Source organism: Nicotiana sylvestris, chromosome 7 (assembly GCF_000393655.2).
Source record: "Nicotiana sylvestris chromosome 7, ASM39365v2, whole genome shotgun sequence".
In the NCBI taxonomy this organism is placed as follows: domain Eukaryota; kingdom Viridiplantae; phylum Streptophyta; class Magnoliopsida; order Solanales; family Solanaceae; genus Nicotiana; species Nicotiana sylvestris.
This window is the reverse complement of record NC_091063.1, coordinates 149342937-149355106: the sequence shown is the minus strand read 5'-3', so window position 1 is coordinate 149355106 and position 12170 is coordinate 149342937.

Genomic DNA, 12170 nt, shown 5'->3' with positions numbered 1-12170 from the left:
GGCGCAACATGTCCTCTCAAGGTGAGTGTACTTAACCTCGTAAGATGTGAACTTCTTGCTGAGATAATAGATGGCTTGCTCCTTCCTACCGGTGATGTCATGTTGACCCAATACACAGCCAAAGGAATTGTCCAGGACCGTCAAATACAGAATCAAAGGTCTCCTCTATTCTGGTGGCACCAACACAGGCGGGTTTGACAAGTACCCTTTTATCTTATCAAATGCTTCCTGACACTCTTCTTTCCACTTGACCGTGGCATCTTTCTTTAGCAGTTTGAAGATAGGCTCACAAGTTGTCGTAAGCTGAGCAATAAACCTGTTGATATAATTCAATCTCCCTAATAGACTCATAACCTTAGTCTTGTTCCTTGGGGGTGGCAACTCTTGGATAGCTTTGATCTTTGATGGGTCTAATTCAATACCTCGATGGCTGACTATGAATCCCAACAATTTTCCAGATGGCACACCAAATGCACATTTTGCAGGATTGAGCTTAAGATTGTACCTGCGAAGCCTTTGGAAGACTTTTCTCAAATCTCTGACATGATCAGACTACTTTCTGGACTTTATGATTACATCATCCACATAGACCTTGATCTCTCTGTGTATCATGTCGTGGAATATGGTTGTCATTGCCCTCATGTAAGTTGCCCCAGCATTTTTCAAACCAAAAGGCATGACCCTATAGCAGTATGTTCCCTATGGTGTGATGAATGTCGTCTTCTCTGCATCTTCCTCATCCATTAGGATTTGATGATAACCCGCATAGTAATCCACAAAAGACCCAATCTCGTGTTTGGCACAATTATCAATCAGAATGTGGATATTTGGCAGTGGAAAGTTGTCCTTAGGACTCACCTTATTGAGATCACGGTAATCAACACATACCCTGGTCTTGCCATCCTTCTTTGGAACAGGTACTACATTGGCTAACCAAGTGGGATACCGAGTGACCCGAATAACTTTTGCATCGAACTGCGGTAACCTCTTCTTTGATCTTTACACTCATATCAGTTTTAAATTTCCTCAGCTTCTGCTTGACAGGAGGGAATGTCGGGCCAGTGGGCAATTTGTGAACCACCAAATCAGTGCTTAAACATGGCATGTCGTCATATGACCATGCAAAAATATCTTTGTATTCAACCAATGCTTTAATTACCTCCTCCCTGAGTTGAGGTTCAAGATGGACACGTATCTTAGTTTCTCTGATATTGTCTGGGTCCTCTAAATTGATTGTTTCAGTATTACTCAGGTTAGGCTTGGGTTTTTCTTCAAAATGGCTTAGTTCTTTACTAATCTCTTCAAAGGCCTCATCCTCGTCGTATTCTGATTCATTATCACACTCTGTTTCTTGAATTACTATTTCCGAATTATATTGGCTTTTAAGATTGGGCCGAAGATTCCTCATGCATGTCGTGTTATTGAAACCAGCATAAAAACAAAAATAAAACTATCAAAAATGAGGAAAAGGGAAATTGTATTTCATTGAAATTAAAAGATAACAAGGTTTATACATCCCAATGGACGGAACATAAAATCTGAATTACAACCCTGGAATAATCTAGATAAACTGAAAGAAAATCAAAGCAAATTACCAAAACTCCTTCCTGATGGTGAGAGGAGTAGCTTCCCAATTGTTAATATTTGTACTGTCCCAACAAATTGCACATCTGCCTTGATAGAACCCTCTCTAGCTGCCACCATGTTCACCTCATCAAATAATTTCTCAAACCTTTCAAGCAACTTCTTATCAGGAACAACCACAAGACTGGGAACTGTTGTTGCTAGGCGTTTCTTGGAGTCGGGCCTGACAAATGATCTGGAGAGATGTGGGATGGGCTTTGGGAGGACCCATGCCCTCTGTATCAGCTTTCTGGCTCTTTTCATGTCCACAACTATGTGCTTGAATCCCAAACTAAATGTATCCAAGTTTTTGGGGAGAGACACCGGTTGTACGATACCTTGCAGAGATGCACCCAAACCCTTGCCTGGTACAAAACCATTTTTCAACATTTTAACGGCTACCATGACTGCTGCAGCGGCTACCCTCGGTGCTGGAACGTACTTCCCTTCAAGAATTTTCTCTACCGATACCATGTCAAAAACCTGATAAACCCATGGCCCCTTATCGTCTTCAAACTCTATGAATGGAACAATGGCATCACTATGGGCACACAAATTATCCTCGCCATGCATAACAATTTCCTATTTATCCCATTCAAACTTGACCATTTGATGCATAGTAGACGGGACCACTTTTGCAACATGAATCCAGGGCCGACCCAACAGCAGATTGTAAGAAACAGCCACATCGAGCACCTGGAACTCCATGGTAAATTCAACAGGCCCTATTGTAAGCTCAAGCATTATGTCCCCGACTGAATCTTTCCCCCCACCGTCGAATCTCCGAACGCAGATATTGTTCTTGTGAATTCTTTCATCATCCACCTTCAATTTGTTCAAAGTGGAGAGAGGGCAAATGTTCGCACTGGAACCATTGTCGACCAGTACTCGGGTAACCACGGAATCTTCGCATTTCACCATGAGATAAAGGGCTCTATTGTGCTCAGTGCCCTCCATGGGCAACTCATCATCAGAAAAAGTGACTCTGTTTACCTCAAATATCTTGTTAACTATCTTTTCCAGGTGGTTTACTGAGATTTTGTCAGGAACGTGGGTCTCATTCAGGATCTTCATCAAAGTCCGACGGTGCTCGTCTGAATGGATCAATAATGACAATAGTGAGATTTGAGTGGGTGTTTTCCTCAACTGCTCCACAATGGAATAGTCTTGCACTTTCATCTTTCTCAAAAATTCCTCTGCTTCTTCTTCAGTCACAGCTTTCTTCACTAGCACTGGGTTGTCTTTGGAGCTTTTAGATTTTCTCAATTCTTTGGGGGCAAATCATCTCCCAGATCGAGTCAAACCATGGGTCTCACAAACTTCTTCTTTAACTTCTTTCCCCTTGTAAGTCACTGTCACTCATTCATAATTCCACGGGACCGCCCTGTTGTTGACTATTGGTAATTGAGTTACCGGCTTGATAATAACAGGGTCTATGCGGGCACCTTCCACAATTACAACAGGCTTGTTCTCCACTCCTGGCACAACTACTTTCGCTCTTTCATGTTTCCCTGCAACGTCACTTGAGGACCCCTTCTTGACCACCACAGATGGTTCACTATTTGCCTCATTCAACTTGATCACCGACTTCTCACTTGTTGACTTTTCAAACGGCCTAGCTTCACTGGACCGAATCATTATGACAGTTTGCGAAGGCTTCTTAGGCTCCCCTTCCTTATGCACTATCTCAATCATATTTGTCTCATGATGGGCCGGTAATGGGTTCTGGTTAATATTAGGTGCCTCCGGAGCTTGGACCTCAATCCGATTAGTATCAATGAGCTCTTGAATAGCTATTTTCAATTGCCAGCATTTCTCTATGTCATGCCCTGGAGCACCAGAACAATATTCGCAACTCACAGAGTGATCAAGATTCCTCGGGGGAGGATTTGGCAGTTTCGGCTCGATCGGACTCAGCATACCCAGTTGTCTCAACCTGTGGAACAAACTGGTATAGGATTCTCCCAATGGAGTGAAGGTTTTCTTCTTCTGCAACCTCTCGTTCTTAAATGCTTGGTTGGTCCAGAAACTTGATCCAGGAGTGTTTCGGTATGCTCTTGGGGGTGGATAGGCATTTTGTGGAGCTGGGTATGTATTTTGTGGGACTGGCACATGCTATTGTGCATGGGCCGGAGGTTGGCTATATGTTTGGGCATGGTGGACAGAAAAATGGGGGACTGGTGGTGGGTAGTAGTGTTGTGGTGGGCTATATGAGGTATGAGGGTAGGTTTGGTGGTGGGGCGAGGCTGGTTATAGTAATGTGATGGACCCCTAGGTCCGAACCAAGCTCCTGAATCAATCGTTGCTACATCCTCTTTCTTTTTCTTTCTAATTACTCCCCCAGTTCCGCTTTGAATGGCCTGGGTGGTTGCCTTAATAGCCGAGTAACTCATGATTTTGTTTGTTTTGAGCCCTTCTTCTACCATACTGCCCATCTTTACCACTTCATTGAAGGACTTGCCTACAGCTGATACCAGAAGACCGTAATAAGTAGGTTCTAAGGCCTGCAGAAAATAATCTACCATTTCACTTTCTTTCATTTGAGGGTCAACCCTTGTTGCCTGCTCTCTCCACCTAAAACCATATTCCCTGAAACTTTTATTGTGCTTTTTCTCAAGTTTTGTCAAAGACAGATGATCCAGAATAATCTCGAGACTGTACTGGAAGTGGCAAGCAAATTCCTGGGCTAGATCATCCCATGTGTACCATCTTCTGTGATCCCGCCGATTATACCATTCTAGCGCTGATCCACTCAGACTCTGACTAAAATATGCCATTAGCAACTCGCCTTTCCCGCTAGCTCCCCTCATTTAACCTCTCAAATGTGCCATTGGATCACCGTGCCTATCATACAAATCAAACTTGGGCATCTTAAACCCTGCCAGCAATTACACATCTGGAAATAGACATAGATCTTTGTAAGCCACACTTACTTGACCTCACAACCCCCGCATGTCCCTGAATGACTGTTCCAGGCTTTTAACTTTCCTAAACATCTCCTCTTGTTCGGTATTTTTAGATGGTTTTTTAGTTTCCGTAGGGAGGTTAAAATGAGGAGTGTAGGAATAGGTTTCGGGAACCTTGAAAGTGGGCTTCGGGGGTAATACTGGTTGTCATGAGTCTGGAACAGAGGCTCACTGGAGGATCGGTGTAATGCAGTAGGTGGAGGTGCCACAAAAACAAGAGTGACTGGTGGAGGAGGGTGCGGGACTTGTTTGGGTGGTGGAGCTTGTGATGTATGGGAAGTGGTGACATAGCACTATTGGTAGAGGGGAAAGGCCGGAGATGAGTTCACAGTAGGAGGTTCCTGGGTTTGAGCCAATGGCGGGATAAAAGCAGGGTTGGCGGGGTAAACTGGCGGTGGGTGCCCTTTTGCCCATGATTGGTACATTTCATCCATCTGCTGCTTCAGCTTATACAACTCATCTTTCAGATTAACCTCTGATTCTTCCACCTCTTTTGACGGATCGACAATACTTGCCTCATGTTCCTGGTTGGCCATGTTCAGCTTGTTTTTGGACCGGGTGTTGTAGGAGTGAGTTGCCAGAATGCCAATCAAACTAATCACCTGCCTGATTGAAATCTCATCAATAACAAACTTGTTAGCGATTAGGGCTTTAACAGATAGGCAACCACACATTTGAGGAGTGAATGCACCTAAGCAGTTAACAGTTTCTATTATACATTTGATCGGTTGCTTGCGTCATTCCGGCTTTTCCTTATTTCTATTTGCAACTTCTCTTTTCTCTCTCTTTTTCTCTTCTCTTTTTATTTTCTCTCTTTTTATCTTTTTCTTTCTTTTCCTTCCTTTGCTTGATTTCCTTTTTACTCTTTCATTTCCCTTTCTTGTTTTGTCATTGTTTCCTTCTCACAGATTCTTTTTCTCTCTTCCTTTTCTTTTCGCACTTATTTTTTCTCTCTTTTTCTTCATATTTTTACTTATCACTTTTTTCTTTCTTTTGGGTTATGGTCGAATCCTATGGAGATTGCCTACGTATCATGACCCTGCATGAATCAGACCGAGCGTAGTTCTGGAGAAATAAATAACAAAATATTTTGGGATTTTCAATTTTCATAAAAAGCAAATGTTTTGATTACAAAGACTCAAAACTAACAGACTCTGATGAAAAGACGCAATACAGACTCCAAAAATAAACTATCATAATCCAACAAAAGAAAATACAGACTTGAAAATAACTGACAGACTCCAGCAGAAAGAAAATATAGACTCAAAACAATTGACAGACTCTAGCAGAAAAGGAAATACAGACTCAAATGAAAATCATGAATACATTAATGCTCCTGGTGCCCGCGGGACATCAATCCGTCTCACCGCGGGCCTATATGCAAGATCCCTTTGAAGTCTATCCAAGTCACTCATTTTATGTCTAACAAATGTCATCACTACCGCGAAGAAGGTGGTGTGAGTCATATCCTCACAGGCTTGGCACTTCACAACAATGTAATCATCGATGGTTCTAATTCTCTCTCTTATGACACCTTTTTCTTGCAACAAACGCCCGATCTGCTGGGACCTGGCTTCCAAGGTTTGCTCGGCCACATGATTCTGCTCCTAAAGTTGTTGCAAATCTATTTCTAATTGTGCTAATGTTGTATAACAATGTTCTCTTTCAGCCTTGAAATCTTTCGCCTGTTTGATAATTTTGTTCTCCGCGGTAATGACCTTCTTTTTTAACCCTGCAACCTCATTGTCGTACTTTTCTTTCAATTGCTTAATCAGGCACGCTCGTTCATCCGCGTTCCTAGCCAATTGCTTTTGAGCCCTGGCTAGTTCATTTTCTGCTTTGTTGAGATCAAAACTGTATTCACCCATTTTCTGCCTCAGGTTATCTATAAGTTTTTCATCTTTGGCACTTCGGGCGGGGTTTTCTGCAGCTATTTTCATTTTCTGAATTTGGGCTCGAAGGGCCTCGTTTTCTTTGGCTAGCTTTCTCTTTTCACCTTCGTCTGCCGCGGCTTGCAAGCTATTCTCGAATTGAAGTCCTTTAACTTGTCTTTCCAACTTTCTGATTGTGGCCCTGTACTCATTCTCCTTGGTCAACCAAGCCCACTATTCATGCGACGCCTCAATGAATTCCTGAATGTGAGGCTTTTTGGCTGGTCTTTCTGGTTCGGCCCTCGCAGTGTTCTTCTTTCTATACCAGGCAAGATAGGCGGGTGAGACTTCGCCTCTAGATAGGTCATGCACTTGAGTGTTCACCGTCAAATACTGGCATTCGTTCCAAATAGAACAAATTGTTTCTTCATGAAATTGGCCGTCGGAACTAACCTCGACCGTATAAACACTAAGATCTTCATCTGGGTGCATCACCTAACACCTTCCCAACTGTCTCATCACCCGGTAAGGAGCGTAGGGTTGAATACCTCGCAGACCCATTAGAAGGAAGTAAGGACCAGTGGCGGGCATATACACAATTTCTTCAACAGGAAGCCAACCCAGTGTCCATTCTATTTGTCTCGCAGTGATGGAACGAAGGCAGGATACCCAATCTCCAAACCCCTCTGGCAGCTTGAACCCTGAAATCCTTGTGTCAAACTCTTCAATACAACTTTTCTCTGTGGATCCGTAACTCATATACTGAGGGCAATGACACAGGTGCTCGATCATCCACATCTGTAATAGCAAATTGCATCCCTCGAAGAAATCTGCCCTAGCTTTACAAGCTGTGAGAGCTCGGTATATCTCAGACACTATCATAGGGGCAAGAGTGCTCTTGGCGTTGGTCATCAGAACCTTGACGACTCCAGCCACCCACAAATTGATATTCCCGTCTTTTCGGGGAAACACCACAAGGCCTAAGAAAGCTACCATGAAGGCAAAACGCCTATGCTCATCCCATTTTGTTCGGTTCCCTTTGCTACAAACCCCGCTTTTCGGATTGTTGAACCCTCCTACATGCCCGTACCTCTGGTATATAAAACGTAGAGTGGAAAAACCACCCTCCAACTCGGAGTACGGGACTCTCTTGCTTATCTTTAGCAAATCCATGAATTTGTGAGAGTTAACGGCTCTTGGAGCGATCAGATACTTATGCCTCAGCCCTTCAGTACTTTCCATGTAACCTGCTATCTCTTCCAAGGTTGGGGTGAGTTCAAAATCCGAGAAGTGAAAAACGTTATGGGTCGGGTCCCAAAACTTAACCAAAGCCTTTATGATATCTCCTCTAGGTCTGATCTTTAACAACTCGGTGAGACCTCCCAAATGTAGACTGACCTTATCTTGCTCCAATTTTCCCAGATCCTCCCACCACACATGCAACTCCAAAGGGATCTTGTTCCTAACTGTTATCGGCAAACTTGGACTCGTGCTCATTCTGCACATTTATTAGGGTGATTAAGCAAAAATCAAGACTCATTTGACTCAAAGACAAAGGTGACACACTTTTTTCTTCTTTTTTTCCAAATTAAAAATAAAATCTGGTTGTACAAATACGGCCTTTCAGTACCTCGAAGACGAAGATTTTAAGGCTGTGTTGGCTAACCGGCGAACACCTTGAAAAGTGATCACAGGTGGCTGTTCTTACAAAAGCAGCCTTCCGGCGCCCTTTTAGGGACATTCGACTATTTTTGACAAGAACGGCATCACCCTAATTATTTTCAAATAAAAGTAAAATTTTTGTTCTTTTGGGCTATTTTTGCAAAAGGGAAGTTGGACCAGATGAGGGTTGCCTACGTATCTCACACCCTGTAAAAATCAAACTGGCGTAGTTCGGGCAGTTTTGACAAAAAGCAACTTTTTCTTTTTCCTAGAAAACAATAAAAAAATCTCTTTTGTTGTTTTTTTCAAAATCTCGGCAGAGTTTCGGTATATTTTGGGACATTGGTTTTCAAAACAAGTAATTACCTCCTTAGCCCTTACACCGCTATTTTCTTTTCCAAACTCTCTCCTTTTATTCAAAAGCCGGTCAGTATGCAAATCTGAAACAAATAAATGCACAAGTAGCAAGTAAGATGCATCAGGATGGTCTTTTTCATTTTTGGTACCTCTGTCCTAGACAGACCCAACCCCGGTGTTGAGTCTCAAAAGTCAAAATGCACATGATGCAAACAAACGTCCTACTAGGGATCCGGCATGAGGTAGTGTTATACTAGGTTTAAAAACCTGGGTTTATTTATTCTAGACCTGGCTTACCCGAGCAAACAACTCGAGCCGAGGGGGGCTACGTACCGGTAACCAAAAGATCATCCGGCTTTGCAACTTGTCTGAACCTCATCCTATTTGGAATATGACACTAACAGAAAGAAGCCACGACCAGCGTGCACTCCTCAAGAGAGAGAAGAGAGGGGTTTCGTAGCAGTTTATATGTACAGTTCAGCTAATATCCAAGCGGCAAAAAGCAACATTTAGCACATTAGACCCAAACATGAAATAAAATCAGATAACAAATAAAGCCAAATATAACAATTCATCTAAGCTCGAATTCTGAACCCTGAACCAGAGATTCTGGGCTCGATCCCCAGCAGAGTCGTCAGAGCTGTCACAGCTCCTTTTTTCCTACACCCCGGGAAGGGAGTATATAAGGGAGTTTTCCAACTTAAAGTGACAATCAAAACGGGATCATTATTAAAATTCAAAGTCGCCACTTGGGATAATTTTATGGTGTCCCAAGTCACCGGTTGAAATCCCGAACCGAGGAAAAAATTGACTCTGTATTACAGTCCGTGAACCAGAAATCTGGGTAAGGAATTATGTTAACTCGAGAGAAGGTGTTAGGCATTTCCGAGTTCCGTGGTTCTAGCACGGTCGCTCAACTGTTATAATTGGCCTATTTATCTGATTCTAATACATGTTTTAGCCTATGGTACAATTTTAACTTTATAACCGCTTTTATTTAAATATTTTTAGGAAGATCCAACGTCATCTAAAACACATCTTAAATCATGTCACATAAATGCACCCGCGGTTCACGACACATTTTATTTCATGTTGTTGAGATTTGGATTTGGGTCACATAAATGCGTACCCGAGTTTAGGGAAGTGATTTAAATTACACGCCTAAAGCAACTACGCATTTTAAATTTAGAACACATTCGCACTTGAGCTCAAACATAAGCCCAATTTCTTATTGAAAATGAACGTCCAAAGACGCGTAATGGGCTGCCAAATCTAACATTGATTTTCTCCTCCACTGGGCCAGCACTAAGCCCAATTCTCAGAACCAACATTTGTGCACAATCAAATAAAATCCAATCGGTCAAGACTAATGTAAAAAAAAAAACAAGAAATCGGACTAATCAATTAGTTCTGAATGTTTACTATTTAGCACAAATTAACTAAGCTAAACTTTCCATTTTATATTGCATACATTTGGATTGAATCTACTATGAGAAAGAGTCTAACAACAAACAAAGAAGATGTTGGGCTCAAGAAACGGGCTCAAACAGCATTAGTGCCCTATTCTTTCTTACACATGGACCAAACGTCCAATGCCCAAGGAATCTCCAGAACTTCCCAAAGTCAAGGCGAAGAGACACACCACATTATTGAGTTTATACCAACATATTGTTACCATTTGCATCCAAAGATGAACTTGGTAAACCTTATTACACAGTGATTAAGATGTAAAGCAATTTCAAAGACTACTAAAGATGCATGTTCGACTTCAACTAACCAAACATTTATGCTTTTATTTAGTCCAAAACTAAAATCACAAACAAAACTTAAACTTAAAACTTAGTCAACTCTTTTTCAACATCAAGTAGTAACAAACTTTAGGAAATTAAGCACCATTCACCTAAATAAAATCAACATCCTAAATTCTGAAGAATCACAAGTTCGTTCTACAGCATGCTATTGACATGGGATCACTGGGGTAGCATACATGATTTATGGTCTGTTACAGAATATCATAGAAATAGAAGAAGCAGGTGAAATGAGATAAAAATGTCTTCTATTCAGTCAGGCTTCATCTCAACATACATATTCCTAAAATTCTTGTTGACAATGGTTTGGAAAATACCTGAATAAGAAAAGACAACACCAGAATATCAAGCTGGAGATCAATAGGAAATAGCAACAGCAGAAACCAGCAGTGTAACAGTGCAGAGACCCAGATTCAAGCAATAAAGCAGTAAAACCCAACAACAACACTTAAGACAAGCTTCTGAATATCCAAAATTCAATCTATTTCAGCCCAATTGCATGATTTAGTTATTTTCAATAGTGTTAACCAAGCAATGAAGATCAGCAACCAAGAAACCAAACAAATTTTGAGTAGTTTTTTTTTTAACATGGAAATTTAGGGATTCAAGAATATTTCAGAGTTTTCAAAGAAAGCAGCCGTTTCAGTTTTTTAGAATTTCAGTCTCTAATCCCTCCCATTCAACTCCCATTAGCAATGTCTTTATAGGCAAGCTATTAGGGCAGCTATTAGATTTTATTGTTTCAATTCTAGTCCCTTTCTAATTCTTATTTTTGCTACTTAATTTCCCAAATTTCTGACTTGCTTGCCAAGTAAGGCACTTTTTCCGCTTCTAGGAAGCTTCCTAGACAGTTATTTAAAGATTCCCCACCCCAAACTTCCCAAACTACCCCCCAAATGACCCTTAATTACTCTAAAGAACCAGGTCAACTGGCCAAGCCACTGGGTCATAGACCCAAATTGAATCCCTATTTGGGCCTTTGATATGTAGTCCAATTAAATGCTTATGGACCCGGATTAGAGCTACCCAGAATTTCCCCAAACCAAGAAATCTAGAACCAATTTTTGAAAACAAGCCGAAACAGAAGCAATAATGAATGAATTAACCACTTTAATTTTATAACAACAATTAAGTAAATCATGGACCTAATTTCATTAGGTAGGTGATTAACTAATGATGAAACAATAATTAGCTATTAGCACAAAGACTAATTACCAACAAAACAAAGTGGATTAAAAAGAACTCAGATATTTCAGCTAACAAAAGAAAAGAAGAGGAACCGGTTTGAACTCAGAATACTCCAAACAAGTTTTGACCAGCCCAAAAGAAAGGGGATGAGGAGGAAGATGAACCAGTGTAAGAAAATTACAAGAGAGGAAGAAGAATTTACCCAGTCATGCTCGAAGCCAAATGGATACAAAAACTTAACCAAACTTATGTCGAATTCGTTGTTCTTTGTCAAGAACAACTGAATCGACATCAGTTTCGTCGAGTCAAGCCCTCAAACTTTGAAAGAAATGCACTGCATATTACCAGGCTCGACAGAAGATGATTTTGAACTTTTGAGTTGAACTCGGATTTAAGATTCGACGAGTTCAGCGCTGATTTGAAGGGTATGGGTTGGGGATTTAGAGAGAGGAGATCATGGTGGGTATGTGGTGTGATTTTGGCGTTGAAAGGAGGTGGCGCCGCCACCGGAGACATCGTGGCGGCACTAGGGTTTCATGTTTTTTATCTAAGATTTGCAGGATTCTATCCAGATTTGAGGCGTGAGGAGTGGAGGTTTGAAAAGATGAGGGTGAGGCGGTGATCTGGTGTAAATTTGGCGGCGATTGGATGCCAGCCGCCGCCGTAGGCGATTTCCAGTGGGCGGCGGACGGTGT